Raw genomic sequence first — 14,405 nt, forward strand, 5'->3', positions numbered from 1 at the left:
ATGTACAATTCCTACAAAAAGAACCATAAATTAAAGGTATAGTGCTAATTCTTTGCAATTTTTCAATACCAAACTAACTCATGAATAACAACTAACAGTCCACTATTTTTGATATTTGAATATGTGTCCCTCTAGCTACTCTGTGAGAGAATACATATTCTCACTCCTTCTCGCTTTCCAAAGACCAAACCCTCAAAACCCTAAACAAACTCTGAAACCCTTTTTCTCCTTGCCACCATCTTCACCGTTTCTACAACGGTGGAGTTTAATCTCTCTTAAAGTCCTCCCTGGAGCGCATAGAGCACTCACACATTCACAGCCTTGGCATGGACTCCTCCCTAGAGTCATGCACTGTCTTGGACGACATGGTTGGGCAAACCGCACAATTGTCTTGGTAGGCCATCCCAACACCGTCAAGACCGTCATCGCCATGGGCATGGCCAAGTCACCAGGACGCGAAAGGGCTTTTGATTTGGACTTGGAATGAAGGGTGGTGGATTCATGAACGGAGGTCTCCCAATCGACGGCATTGTTGCAAAGGGAGTGGCGGCTGTGGGAAGGGGAAGCACAGGACGGCGAGGGAGATCCCAAGAAGAAGAGCACAATGAAGCTGAGTAAGAGAGAGAGAGATAGTGGGAAAATTTGTAGAGGAATTTTGCACAGGAACAAAAAAAATGACAGATATTCTTCGAGTGAAGCTTGGAAGCCAAGGCCTTGAGGTTTGTTTTTATGTTGTTGGATTGATTTTATATCCTTCATTCATATCATGGCTCTGAGTTGGTATCTTCCTTGTCTTGTGTGAATCATTTTTGGCTGTAAGGTTTCCAAGTTGGGATTCGGGTGTATGGGCCTGACCAAAGTGTACAATGATCCTGTTCCTAAAGAGGTTGGCATCTCTTTGATCAAATACACATTCAGTAAAGGGATCACTTTCTTTGTTACTGTAGATTTTTATCGACCCCATGCCAACAAAGTTTTGGTCGAAAAGGTTAATTACCTTAACACTTTGTAACATATTTGTTTCACTTTAACAACAACAACCCATAATATAATGTAACATAACATTTTAATTAACTCTGAGGTGGTCAGGGGCTTGCCTCAAGATCAAATTCAGATTCCCCCAAAGTTTGGTATTGTCAAAATGGATAATGGTAATGTGATAGTGAACGGTTCCCCTGAATATGTCTGATCCTGTTGTGAGGGTGGCATACACCGCCTTAGTAAGTACCCACACCACCAATTCTTTCGCTTTCTTTCTCCATTCTAAGCAGTAATGGCCAAAGTTTCCTCTGAAGAGAAGATTCTCTGTTAATTCCCAAGAAATCTTAGGGTCCTTGCCATTGATAATGACCCCATATATTTTGTGATGAAAAAAGTTGTGACTAAAACCTTAAAAAATCGTCACTAGAAATATTTAGTGACAATATTTTGATTTGTCACCGGTCATCACTAATATTCGAGTCACTGTTATAATAGTGACGATATTTTTGGTTGTCACAAAAATACTATTTTATTGTGAAAACAAATATCGTCACTAATATTTTTATATAATTGTCACCAATGTCCTATAAGAGTTTATAATGACAAAATAATTAATGATAAAATGTTATTATTAGTGTTAATTTTTCGTCTCAACTAGTTACTAATTGTAATTAGTATGATTTTTATTACTATTTTAAAATAAAATATTGTTTTATTATCTCTATTATTTTTAAAATATATCAATAATGATTGAAAATTATTTTTAAATGATGGAATAATTATCATTGAAATAAAAGTAAAAAAATCAAATAAATCAAAGTTTACATTAAAATATAACAAAGTCACTACATGTTGAACGATAAACTAAAAGAGTAGTATCCAAAATACATAAATAAAATACATTAATACAATATTTAGATTCTCATAAAAATAATAAAGCGCCAAGTAGGTGATTTTGACAATTTTTTCCAATATGCCTACAATAAGTAGTATCTTCGTACGTTTCAATCCTGCAAACAATATAAAAAAAATAATCAGATAAAAATAAAAATGATATTTTGGTTTTAGAAAAATGACCACATAATAAGTCTAAAAGAAAATATTCAATAAAAGAGCTATATATTACTAACCTGAGCACTTGAGTTTGTAGGTGATTCAGAGGTTGACAGTTCTTCCAATATGCCTACAATTTGGCGCTTCACTTCATTTTCAAGATTTTGCTTCATTTGTTCTCGATTAGTTTCAATCAACTCTCATTGGGATTGTACTTCAATATGAAGTTGGATAATGGCATCCTCTTGCTTTTTTGTAATATTTGTTAACTTTTGCACTTCCAACTCCAAATTATTTGCTCAATTTTGTGCATTTTCAAGTTGATTTTTGAATAATTTTTTTGTGTGAAAACTTCTTTGTTATTGGTGCACTACCAACACCTAAAGAATTTCTTCCTAATACCATGGCAAAATGTTCAACTAGTGGTACAAGAGCTTTTGAAATTTCCTTTTGATATATATCACCCACATTCTCCAAAGCTTTATGTACAATGTGAAAAAAATATGTATAATTTTCATAAATACATTAAAATCTTCACATTATTAGTTGACAAATGGAAAGAAAAACATTTCATAAAAATACAACTAGATATGATATCATAATACAATTAATGTCTTTAATTCTAATATTGACATCAAGACTTTAAAATGAATTTTTTCTTTACCATGATTTCTTCTCCTTTTGGAATGCACCAAGTTCCATTAGATCTCATGTGCGTGGCCTTCCAAACTTCCACAGCATCTGGTCATTCACCAGATTTTGAATCTTCTTTCTATTAAAATTAAATATAGTAAAAGACAAATTAAATAATATAAAAATAATATAATCTAATGTATGATGTCTTTATATAAATTTCACCAAGCTTTCATATATCACATAAAAAAATCACAAAATAAAAAAATGAGTTATTATTATATAACTTATAAGAAAATGAATATAAAATATTAAAAGATGTTACCATTTCAAATGCCTTTTGCACAATTGATTTTGTGCCTATAATTGATTTTATTTCTTGCTTGCTTCGATTAGCTTTGTTTGTCAAGCTTCTTTTCTACATCAAAGTATAAATGATTTTATATTATAAGTATAAACCTATTAAAAAAATTTGCTCAAAATAATAAAATAAATTTACCTGAAATTTTGAACCACTCCACTTGTTTTTAATTAGCCAATTCCAATCTTCTGGAGGTACTTATTTTGGTCTACCTTTTTCTTTAAGATAAGATTGATGTAAATGATAAAACTTATTTTTGTATTGAGATTGAATTTGCTTCATTGCATATTCTTTCACCTCGTCAGATAAACTAAAAATATCCTTATATCATACGTTTTCATAAAAAATAAAATAAAAATTAAATACTATCAAGATACATTATCAAACCAATTTGAAGACATAACTAATATTCAAATATATAAATAAATTTAATATAATTGATCTAATTATATACTGACCTTCATATGTCGCCACATTTCATCTACATCATCTTACTAATTTCACTCCAACCATTAACTTGTAAAGGAGCTTTTTGGCGAATACACACTTGTGCCTCAGACTTGAAATATTTTGCATGTTTTCTGTTAATCTTATAAAATGGTGGAGGAAATTGGATGTCGATATTTTTTCCCTTTGCCATAATATTTTCCTTTTTCTTTTGAAATTTTGCATTTATTGTATGCCCACGTCCCTTCTTTGTGACATGCTCGCCTAAAATAAATAAGATAAATTATAACATTTTCAATTATAATTTTTTATTAAAGATTATTCTATAAAGGTACCTGCATTTGATTCAACTTGTTCTACATTGGTAAATTCTGAGGCATGAGATGCATTATTAGGTAAAGACTCCTTCACTTCTTTATCAAGAGAGTGGTGTATGGATGAATCATTATAAACTCTTTTAGAATTTAATATCGATGATTTCATCACCTATCAATTACAATGATTAATCATAAAAATAAGAAATAAAATACAAGTTAAACTTGTGCATAATATAAACTATAATTGTAATAAATCAAGAAAGTAATTTTCACTTGTAGCATTATATTGAAAAAATTTCAAGAGTTACCTTTCTTTTCCGTGACTCAAGATCATTTGTAACAGCAAACTAATCAGGTTTGTCATCCATGTAATTTTCACTTGAAGACTTTGATCCAAGTCCCCCTTCATAGTCAGGTACGTAGTTTTCATCATCATCATCGTTGGCCTTCTTTTTATCCTTTTTCTTTGCTTTTTGAATTCTATCCTTGAAAATGGTAACCAATTTGGACAACCCTAAAGCTTCTATTTTTGTTTGATGCTCTGAAATTCTCTGCATTCTAAGTTGGAACCTTCAACCTTTGACATTATTTTCTCCTTCTTCTTCACTATCAGAGAATGTAACTTCTTTGTGTGGGTGCTTTTGGTTTGGACGTACGTACATAGGTGCAAGGTTATAGTTGAGTTTTTTTTTATAATTATTTTTAAAACTTTTTAAGAGGACTGATGGTTTATTAAGAGAGTGGATGAGAGAGGTTAATTAATAATGGGGAAGTTATAACTTCCTCATTTATCTAATGGATCCAAATACTATTGCACGATAACGTAGAAAGAAAGAGGGAATTGAATGAGCAAATGGAAGGAACAGAGAATGGGGTCCACGTGATCTTTAAAACAAACAGAATATTTTCATTTGCAACAAACATTCATAAGATTAAATTATTTCATTAATTAGCATGAATGGGAGCACTCGTGAATGAAGAATTTTTTTACTAATGAGGCAAGACATAGTTCTAATTTTATAAAAAAGTTTAAGTATGTTTTAGTTCATAATAAATTAGTTAAATTTTATTTTGGATTTCTAATAATTTTTTTCATCGAGTTCCTTGTAATACAAATTTTATTTTTAGTTATTGTTATTTTATTTTAGTCCTTATAAAATTTTATTCATCTTCTAGTAGTCCCGTTGAAAAATACTCGATAGAGACTAATAGAAAATGATCTACAGACAAAAACAAAAAAATAGATATATTAGAAGGATTAAAAGAAAAAACAAGGACAAAAAATTTATTTTCTTATTTTATTAGAGATTTAACACAAAAAATAATTTTATTAGAAACCAAAAATAAAAGCTGTTAATTTATCAAGGACCAAAAATATATTTAAGTCCAAAAAAAACTCTAATTTGTTGGATAAATTTTCCTTAGTTTACAACTGTAAGTTGTTAGTCATGTATGGTACATGCCTCCATATTACAAGGAATTTTCAAAATCTGATTAACTCAAGGGAAAACTATGAAGTATTATATTAAGTTTAAATTCAAAAAAAAAAAAAAACAAACAAACAAACAAAAGCAACTACAATTGTGAAAGTTGAATTCGCTTTTAATGCTTGAGGTGAATATGATCATTAGTAGCTCTTTTGTGTTTTTTGTAATACAAAGATTTAATTAAATTTTACACAAAGATAAATATGATCATTAAAAATACTCTTATAAGATAAACTATATAAAGATGTGACTAATAAAATTGTATAAAAAATTAAAAAAACATTAAATACTATACAAGCATAAAAAATATGAGATACTTTATATATATATATATATATATATATATATAGTATGTGTGTGTATATATACAACTACATTGAACGCTCAAAGTGCACTAAGTTCAAAAATCATCTAAAAATAATCATAAATTTAGATAATTAAATAACAAAATAAAATTAGACTTGTAGTCGGTTTAAAAGAAAAGATAGATCCAGATCATTAAATTTAATGTGATAAATTACCTTTTATTTTTTTAAAATGTTGATAATGTTATTTTCTTAACCAAGATAACTTTATCATCATTAATTAATTTATTAAATATATATTTTGTTTGACTATTATTTTATTATGTGCATTACATGAGTCTATTTTAATGTATAAAATTTATAGTTATCATTAAAATATTAAATTGTAATTAAGCTAAATAAATATTATGTATTAAAAAATATTTTTAAAAGTACAAAAAATCAAATTATTTACTTAAAATTTAATTTTTATTTTATTTTTGGGTTAACATTTTTTCTTATAACACAATTTTGTTAAAAATATTTTTTTTAAAAATACATATTTATTTTCAACCAATTAAATAATGAGTAATAACAGTTAATATAAAATGACAGCAAATAAATAAAAAATGATAAAATAACAGTTATAAATAAAGCAAAAGAGATAAAGATAAACAGATATTGAGAAAAATTAGGAAAGATATATAAAAGCAAACCAAGATAAGAAAAAAAAACTTTCAATTTCTTCCGTGAATTTTTATTGATGAGTTTATTTATGTTAACTACCTTAGAATGCACAAGATTTAACCCTGAAATTGAATTTATTTCTCTTCATCTTTTTCATTCTTCACTATTTTTTCTTTGATAGATATGGAGTTAAATAAAAGTTGGATGCAAATAACTGATAGGATGACTCACAAAGGAGTTCAAGAATTTATTGATTTTGCATTTAATAGTTTTGAAAAAGGAAAGTTACTTCGTTGTCCTTGTAGAAAATGTAGAAATGATCTTTGTTGTGGTCGGAAAGTTATGTACGAACACTTGATCATAAATGGGATAAAAAGGGACTATGTTATATGAGAGAATCATGGAGAAGTGATTAGTGAGCCTGATGATGATGATGATGATCAAAATAATTGCAATGATTGGGTTCGTGGTATGTTACATGATCTTGGAAGTGCTATGAATATTGAGAACATCACAGGAGCTAAGGAAATAAATTATACAACTAGCATGAACACTAATAGTGTGAACGAAAAAGAAGATAAGTTTTCTAAACTATTTTTTATTGTCGAACAAGAACTATATCCTGGTTGTGAGAACTTCTCTAAGCTATCATTTATTGTTCAACTATTGAATATCAAATGTCTCTTTGGCTTGAGTGGAAAAACAATTGATGTCTTGCTTTCTTTGTTGGCAAAAGCATTTCCATAGGGAAATAAAGTTCTCGTGTCTTACTATGAGGCTCAAAAATTTATTCGTGAACTTGGGCTAGATTATGTTAAAATAGATGCTTGCTTGAATGATTGCATCTTTTACCGAGGTGATTATTTGGAATCTACATCTTGTCCAACTTGTACTACTTCTCGTTATAAAGATCCAAATAAAAAATTGCCCCACAAGGTTTTGCGACATTTTCCTCTAGCACCAAGGTTACAAAGGTTATATATGACTTCACAAATTGCTACAGAGATGAGGTGGCATAAAGATAGAAAAATTGAAGATGGGCAATTGAGACATGTAGCTGATTCAATTGCTTGGAAAATTCTTGACTCAAAATATCCATCTTTTGCGGCGGATCCACGTAGTGTAAGGCTTGGATTAGCTAGTGATGGTTTTAATCCCTTTGTAATTATGAGCTCTTCAAATAGTATTTGGCCAATAGTTTTAGTTCCTTATAACTTGCCGCCTTGGATGTGCATGAAAGATCCTTTTTTCATGATGTCACTACTTATTCCAGGTCCTATGGCTCCTGGAAATGATATTGATGTGTATTTACAACCTTTAATTGAAGAGTTGAAGGAATTATGGGAGAAAGGTGTAGTGACATATGATGCATCAACCAAAGAAATGTTTAGGTTATATGCATCAATTTTATGGACTATTAATGATTTTCTGGCATATGGAAATCTATAAGGATGGAGCACTAAAGGGCGATATGCTTGTCCTTGTTGTAACATGGATACATGGTCTTCATGGTTACTAAATGGAGGAAAATTTTCTTATATGGAAAGTCGTTGATTTTTGCCACATGATCATTCTTGGAGAAATAATGCAAAAGCATTTGATGGCAAGAAAGAAAAACAATCCGCCCCTAAACCATTGTCCATGGATGATATAATTGAACAATATCAACATTTTGACCAGGTTAGTATTTTTAATTGCTTAGCCTAAATTTCAATTGACAGTCATTTACTGTGTATATTAATTTATTAGTTTACACTCTTCAAATAAAATTAACGACAACAACTTAATTATATTAATTTATATGTTTAGTTATCTATTATATTTATCTATTTAAATAAAATTATAAAATTAACATAACTATATTTTAACTTGTGAATTGCATATTAAATTCAATTCTTAAATTTTATAATACAACAAATAATAACAATAAAAACAAAATCTCTTTCCATTAAATGAGATTACCTATATAAATCACACAATATTATTTGACTCAGTTGAAAACCAATTCTTTTAAAAAAATTATAATATTTATAGTTATAATTAATTATATAATAAAAGGTAAGACTCTCTAACCAAAATTTATTTATTTTTTTAATTTTATAATAGTTGGAATTATAATTACGTATATGATAAAAGATAACTTTAACCAAAATTTAAACTTTTCAAAAAAATTATAATAATTAGAATTATAATTAATTATATAATAAATAAATTTAATTCTTGTTAGCGTAATAAATTTTTAAACTTACTTATTAAACTAACCATTTCACCATAATCTATTGCTAGCGTACTAACTCTATCTAGCCCCAATATGTTAGCTAGGAGATAAGATTCTCTCCCCAGAATTTGAGTTTTTTTAAAATTTTATAATTTTTAGAATTATAATTCATTGTATAATAAGATAAATCTAACCAAAATTTTAACTTTTCAAGCATTTTATACTAATTACAATTATCATTAATTGTATAGTAAATAAATTTAAATCTTATCCACGCAATAAAATTTTAAATTTACTTATCATACTAAATCTTTAATAAAATCATAACTACCTACCTGGTGAAATTAAGTTATATTAATTCAAATTCATTCAAAATTCAATTTTAAAATTATTGACCAAAGAATAACGCATAGATCAAATTAAAAGATTTGTGCCTCTTTATTTTGTTTAAATAGTAATAATAAAAATTAGAAGTTAAAAAATTAAAAAAAAATATATATATGAAAAAAAGTTAATACTAGGTAGTTATAAAAGGTAGAATAAGTATAGAAATATGGACACCAAAGAGTGGTTGCAGAGAATGTTCTCCCCTAATTTACATTATTATCGATAAAAGATAATGCAAAATTATTTAATATTAATCATTTAAAAAAAAATTAATAATTAATTTAGTTGGCATTTTATTAGGTGAAAAAGGATCATAATTATACATAAGTTTAGTTATATTCTAATTTAAAATATTTAAAGATCCAGTATCATTGAACATATATATATATATATATATATATATATCATTTTATATTAAATTGTAATATTTTTTTAAAAATGTTAGGTGAAGTTTGGTAAATATGAAAAAAAGAAAGAGGAGAGGAAAGATTCAATTGCCTAGGAATTGGAAGAAGAAAAGTATTTTCTTTGAATTGCCTTATTGAAAATGTCTTCATTTACGACATAATTTAGATGTCATGCATATTGAAAAAAATGTTTATGACAACATGATAAGAACACTAATGAATCTTGAAGGGAAGACAAAAGATAGTATAAAGTCTCGTTTTGATCTAGAGTGTATGGGTATTCGACCTGAGCTTCATGCAACCATGGTTGAAGAAGGTAAATATACATTCCAACATGCATGTTACACTATGTCATCTCAGGAAAAATACGCTTTTTGCCAATTTTTAGTGGATTTAAAGGTTCCTGATGGTTATTCATTCAATATTTCTCGATGCATAGATGTCCATGATGGAAAAATATTCGGGATGAAATGTCATGATTCCCATGTGTTTTTACATCGTTATCTCCCACTTGCAATACGTGGTGTTCTACGGAAGGAAGTTTGTGAGGCAGTAATTGAATTTAGTTTCTTTTTTAGAGAGTTATGCTCTAAGACATTAAGTTTGGAGAACTTGGATTTGCTACAAAGAACAATAGTTCTGACTTTATGCAAATTAGAGAAAATATTTCCTCCTTTTTTTTTTGACATAATGGTCCATTTGCCCATTCACTTAGTAGATGAGGCAAGGATTGCTGGGCCAGTGCAATACCGTTGGATGTATCCTATTGAAAGATACCTACGTAGGCTTAAATCGTATGTAAAAAATAAGGCCCATCCAGAAGGATTTATTGTTGAAGGATATATTGCACAAGAATGCTTGCATTTCTGTTCTAGGTACTTACATGGAGTTGAGACAAGATTGAATAGACCTGGAAGAAATTATGAAGGTGATTTAGATCAACTGAAAAATTCAAAGTTGAATTTTTTTTCACAAGTTGACAAACCATTGCTCGGGAAAAAGTATGTTGAATTAAGTGTAGTAGAATGCGTGCAAGCAATGATTTATGTTCTTCAAAATTGCGATGAAGTATCACCATTTATTAAGTAAGTAATTTTATTAAATTATATATTTACATTTATTATAGTTACATATAATTCATCATATTTATTATATATGTGTTCAAATGACTAGACTACACAAAAAAGACTTAGAGAAAGCAAATTCTCAAAATGTGGAACAAAGGCATGAGAAGGAATTTTTGTCGTGGTTTAAAAATCATGTAAGTATGATTTTATATATGTTCACTATCTATAATCTATAACAATATATAAAGGGGTACCATGTTGTGTAACCACCCTTTGATGTATACATTTCTGTCTATTATACCGTTATACCTCCCCACTATTAATTCTTTTTTCATGTATATTTTTTAACTTCTTATTTTTTTCTTTATTATATTATTATTTTAAAGATTTAGGGAAATTCCCCTCTAGTTACAATAATAATATGATTTATTGTTGTTATTAATTATTATTATATAATTTAAGAATATGACCACTTATATTTTTTTCAATAGATTGCGACACTCTTGAAAAGGCATAGGAGAAGAAGTATAAATGAATCATTGTTTAATCATTGTGGACCTGATACACGTGTTTTTCGATACACAAGTTATCTTATAAATGGTTGGAGGTTTAATATAAAGGATCGTGATATGCATTTGAAATCACAAAATAGTGGAGTTTTAGTTAAAGGTGATGAAATTGCAGGTAATTTAGATTACTTTGGTGTCTTAATAGATATTATTGAATTGAGTTACTCTGGTGGAAATAATGTTGTTTTGTTTAAATGTGATTGGTGGGATGTGTCCTCCAAGAGAGGACACTCGATTGACAAATATGGATTCTTTCTTATTAATAGTAATTGTAAAATGAGGACTAATGAGCCATATGTCTTGGCTAGTCAAGCTCAACAAGTATATTAAGTTAAAGATACCAAAGATCCTAATTGGTTAGTTGTTGTAAAAACAAAGCCTCGAGATTTGTATGATGTGCCTGAGAAAGCTACACTTGAGCCTTGTCAAGAAAATGATGATATTGGCTCTATTCCTTTTACATCTAATGTCCTAGATAATGATCAAGGATTGTCTTTGGATAGAAATGATTTAGTCTGATCCATAGTTGATGGAAAACCGGTGGTACCTTCAGAAGTTATCGACCGCGAAGAAGAAGAAGAAGAAAGTGATGACGAAATTATTGATTTAGCAAAAGATGAAGAAAGTGATTACATTGATGAAGCTAATAATAGTGATGATGATAATTAGTATTGTATATATTATTTTAATTTTTGTACACCAAACTTTATTATTAGTTACTTTTAGTATTTTTTTTAGTTTATAATACACCAAACTTTGTTGCTTGTTACAATAATTGCTAGTCTAAAGGTCATACGTTCCTTTCTTGTCATTTACTTTAAATAATACAACTGAATTTAAAATTTTAATTTATATTTTTAGTTTGATAGAAATAATAGATGTAAAATTTGATTTAATAGACTAATATTAAAAGGTAGTTAGTATTCTAACTATCCTCAAATCCACCACTACCTGGTTAGTAAGGATAAAAGAGAAGAAAATAAGGTGGTTTAGATTTTACTATAACAATATTTTAGTGGTCTATTTTCCCACACATGGAAGTTAACTGCCCAAAGTTTGTTGTTAATGGCCTCGTGATTTTCTATTAAAAAATACCCGTGCAATCAAAATATACTATTATATTCTAATAATATTTTAAGGTTAATATATGTGTTTTAAAACTCCAATAAATAATTTAAAAGATAATAAATAATTTAAAGCGATTTTACAACTAAAATTTAAAAAATCAACAGTTAATGATAATTAATTAATACAGAAAAAATTGAAATTGATGAAGTTTGAATGAATTATGTGATAACCAATATATAATTGAAAGATTTTAATATTTTAAGTTTTTTTGCATATAATAAGTATTTTTAATTACTTATCTCAAATCTTAACACACTGATAATTTTAAAATTTACATTTACTACATAACTAATATTTCATTAATTACATTTTATTATTTATATTTGCATCATTATATTTTTTATTATTTATATGATTTTATTTATGTTTTCTTATTTGTATTATCTTATTTATGTTTTTTTATTTATAAATAATAAGATATAAATAAAAAATAAATAAAATTTATAAATTAAAAATATAAATAATAAAATACTAATAATGCAATATTAATAATACAATATGCAAATTTATAAAATGAATTAATTCTCACTTAATTTATAAGAAACAAAGGTGGTTTATGGTTTGGGTTGCTTCTCATAGTAAGAGGTCATAGGTTCAAATCTACTTTTTGCTTTAAATTTTGAATGATGAATAATTTGTCAATTACTTATTATCTCATAATTGCTTTAAATTTTTAATGATGAATAATTTTTCAATTGTAATTGAAAACAAATAGACTAATAAAATATAATATTTATGACAAACTCATTTTTTTTTGTCATAAATACCTTAATTGATTACTAGAATATGCATTAGTAACAATTTTAAATATGAAAATAAAATATGTAGATATTAGTGACAAATAATATTTGTCACTAATAATAAAATTAGTGACAACTTCTTTTTTCTCACTATTGTAAATAATATTAGTGACAACTTCTTTTTTCTCACTATTGTTTAGAGAAACATATATAATCTTTGTTAGCAAGCAAATTGATGTTCCTGTTATTGGTATGTAAAATAAGTTGTCATGTGAATTCTTACGTAGTTTCGAACTTTCTGTTTTGTTTTTCTCAATTTACAAAACTAGAATTCTGTAATGAATTTATTTGTTGGTATTGCGATACATACATGATACATATATGTAAATTATGATTTGTCACTTACAATTTTCTTCCTAAATTATTTTTCAGAGGTTGTGCCAAAGAGAATTCTTGAAGAGATGAATGTCCCAGGTTTGAGAAGAGAGAATGTTGCTAGTCATTTACAGGTTCATTTTTAGGTGTATTTCATTTTCCATACTTGCAATTTGTTACAAGTTACCTAAGCAAGTTAATCATTCTTTGTATAAAGTGAATCCACCACCAGTCTAGCCATTGCACCTAAATCTAAATTTAGTAAGTTCTCATAGTTAATTGAAAGAATCTTAAATTAAATAATAGGTCTCAACTGCAATGTAGAAGCTTACATGAAATATAGGTCTTAAATTAAATAATAGGTCTCAATTGCCATTATGATTGATTACTAGTAACTTACATTATTGTTGCCATTGTGATTGCAATGTTGATTCCCAAAAATATAGAAATTTTTTGAAGGAAAAATCTAGAGTGACATAGACACAGGAACACACTAAGATGCCATTGCCTAACATGGTTCCATGGACTATAAAATCCAGGGTAAGTGCATGTGAAAGACACGCTGAACAAGCTTTGGCATATGTTGGTCCCCTGGCAAAATTTCTTTCTAACATTACCAATAATTTTCATCATCCTCGGCCCATAAGGACCCAATCTGATCCGTGTATATATGGAGCACGACCCCTCATCTAATGCATTGTCTATTCAGAGACCGTGTTGACACCACAGTACCCATTGAAGACACTGTGAGTGGTGCCATGCCACCTAACAGTTTTTTGTTACTTTTCTTCTTGATTTGAGTCTGAGGATAATTTGATATATGGCTTTGTTTCTTATAAGTTGTACTGCTTTTCTTTGAATTGACAGATGGGAGAGCTAAAAAGGCTAGTCCATGAGGGAAAGATAAGGTACATAAGATTATTAGAAGCTAGTCTTGACACAATAAGGAGAGCACATGTTGTTTATCCCATCACTGTTGTTCAAATGGAGTGGTCCCTTTGGACTCGTGAAATTGAGCAAGATATCGTTCCACTTTGCATGTATTTCTCCAACCAAGGTGATAAATTTCTTAACATGTGATAAATTTGTGAACATGGAAAACACATCATATGAGTGTTTGCCATGTCATCCAAAGATCAACTTTGTCTTACAGACACATACTTTAAGAAAACAAAATGGAATATACAAATACAAATTTAAGTGGAGCAGGCAGTGGTTATGTCATGTGGTTTGGTGATTTATTTGACATCAAATTGTTTCCAGA

The 14,405-nt window shown here is 28.2% G+C and overlaps 1 protein-coding gene and 1 pseudogene across 1 annotated transcript in view; both read left to right on the forward strand.

Annotated features, from left to right (window-relative positions):
* Positions 1-14,405, forward strand: part of LOC114389476 (endochitinase A-like) — a 59,525-nt gene that overhangs the window by 18,262 nt on the left and 26,858 nt on the right. The window lies entirely within an intron of this gene.
* On the forward strand, positions 675-14,277 carry LOC114389478 (annotated as a pseudogene).

This window comes from Glycine soja, chromosome 16 (assembly GCF_004193775.1).
Source record: "Glycine soja cultivar W05 chromosome 16, ASM419377v2, whole genome shotgun sequence".
Classification (NCBI taxonomy): Eukaryota; Viridiplantae; Streptophyta; class Magnoliopsida; order Fabales; family Fabaceae; genus Glycine; species Glycine soja.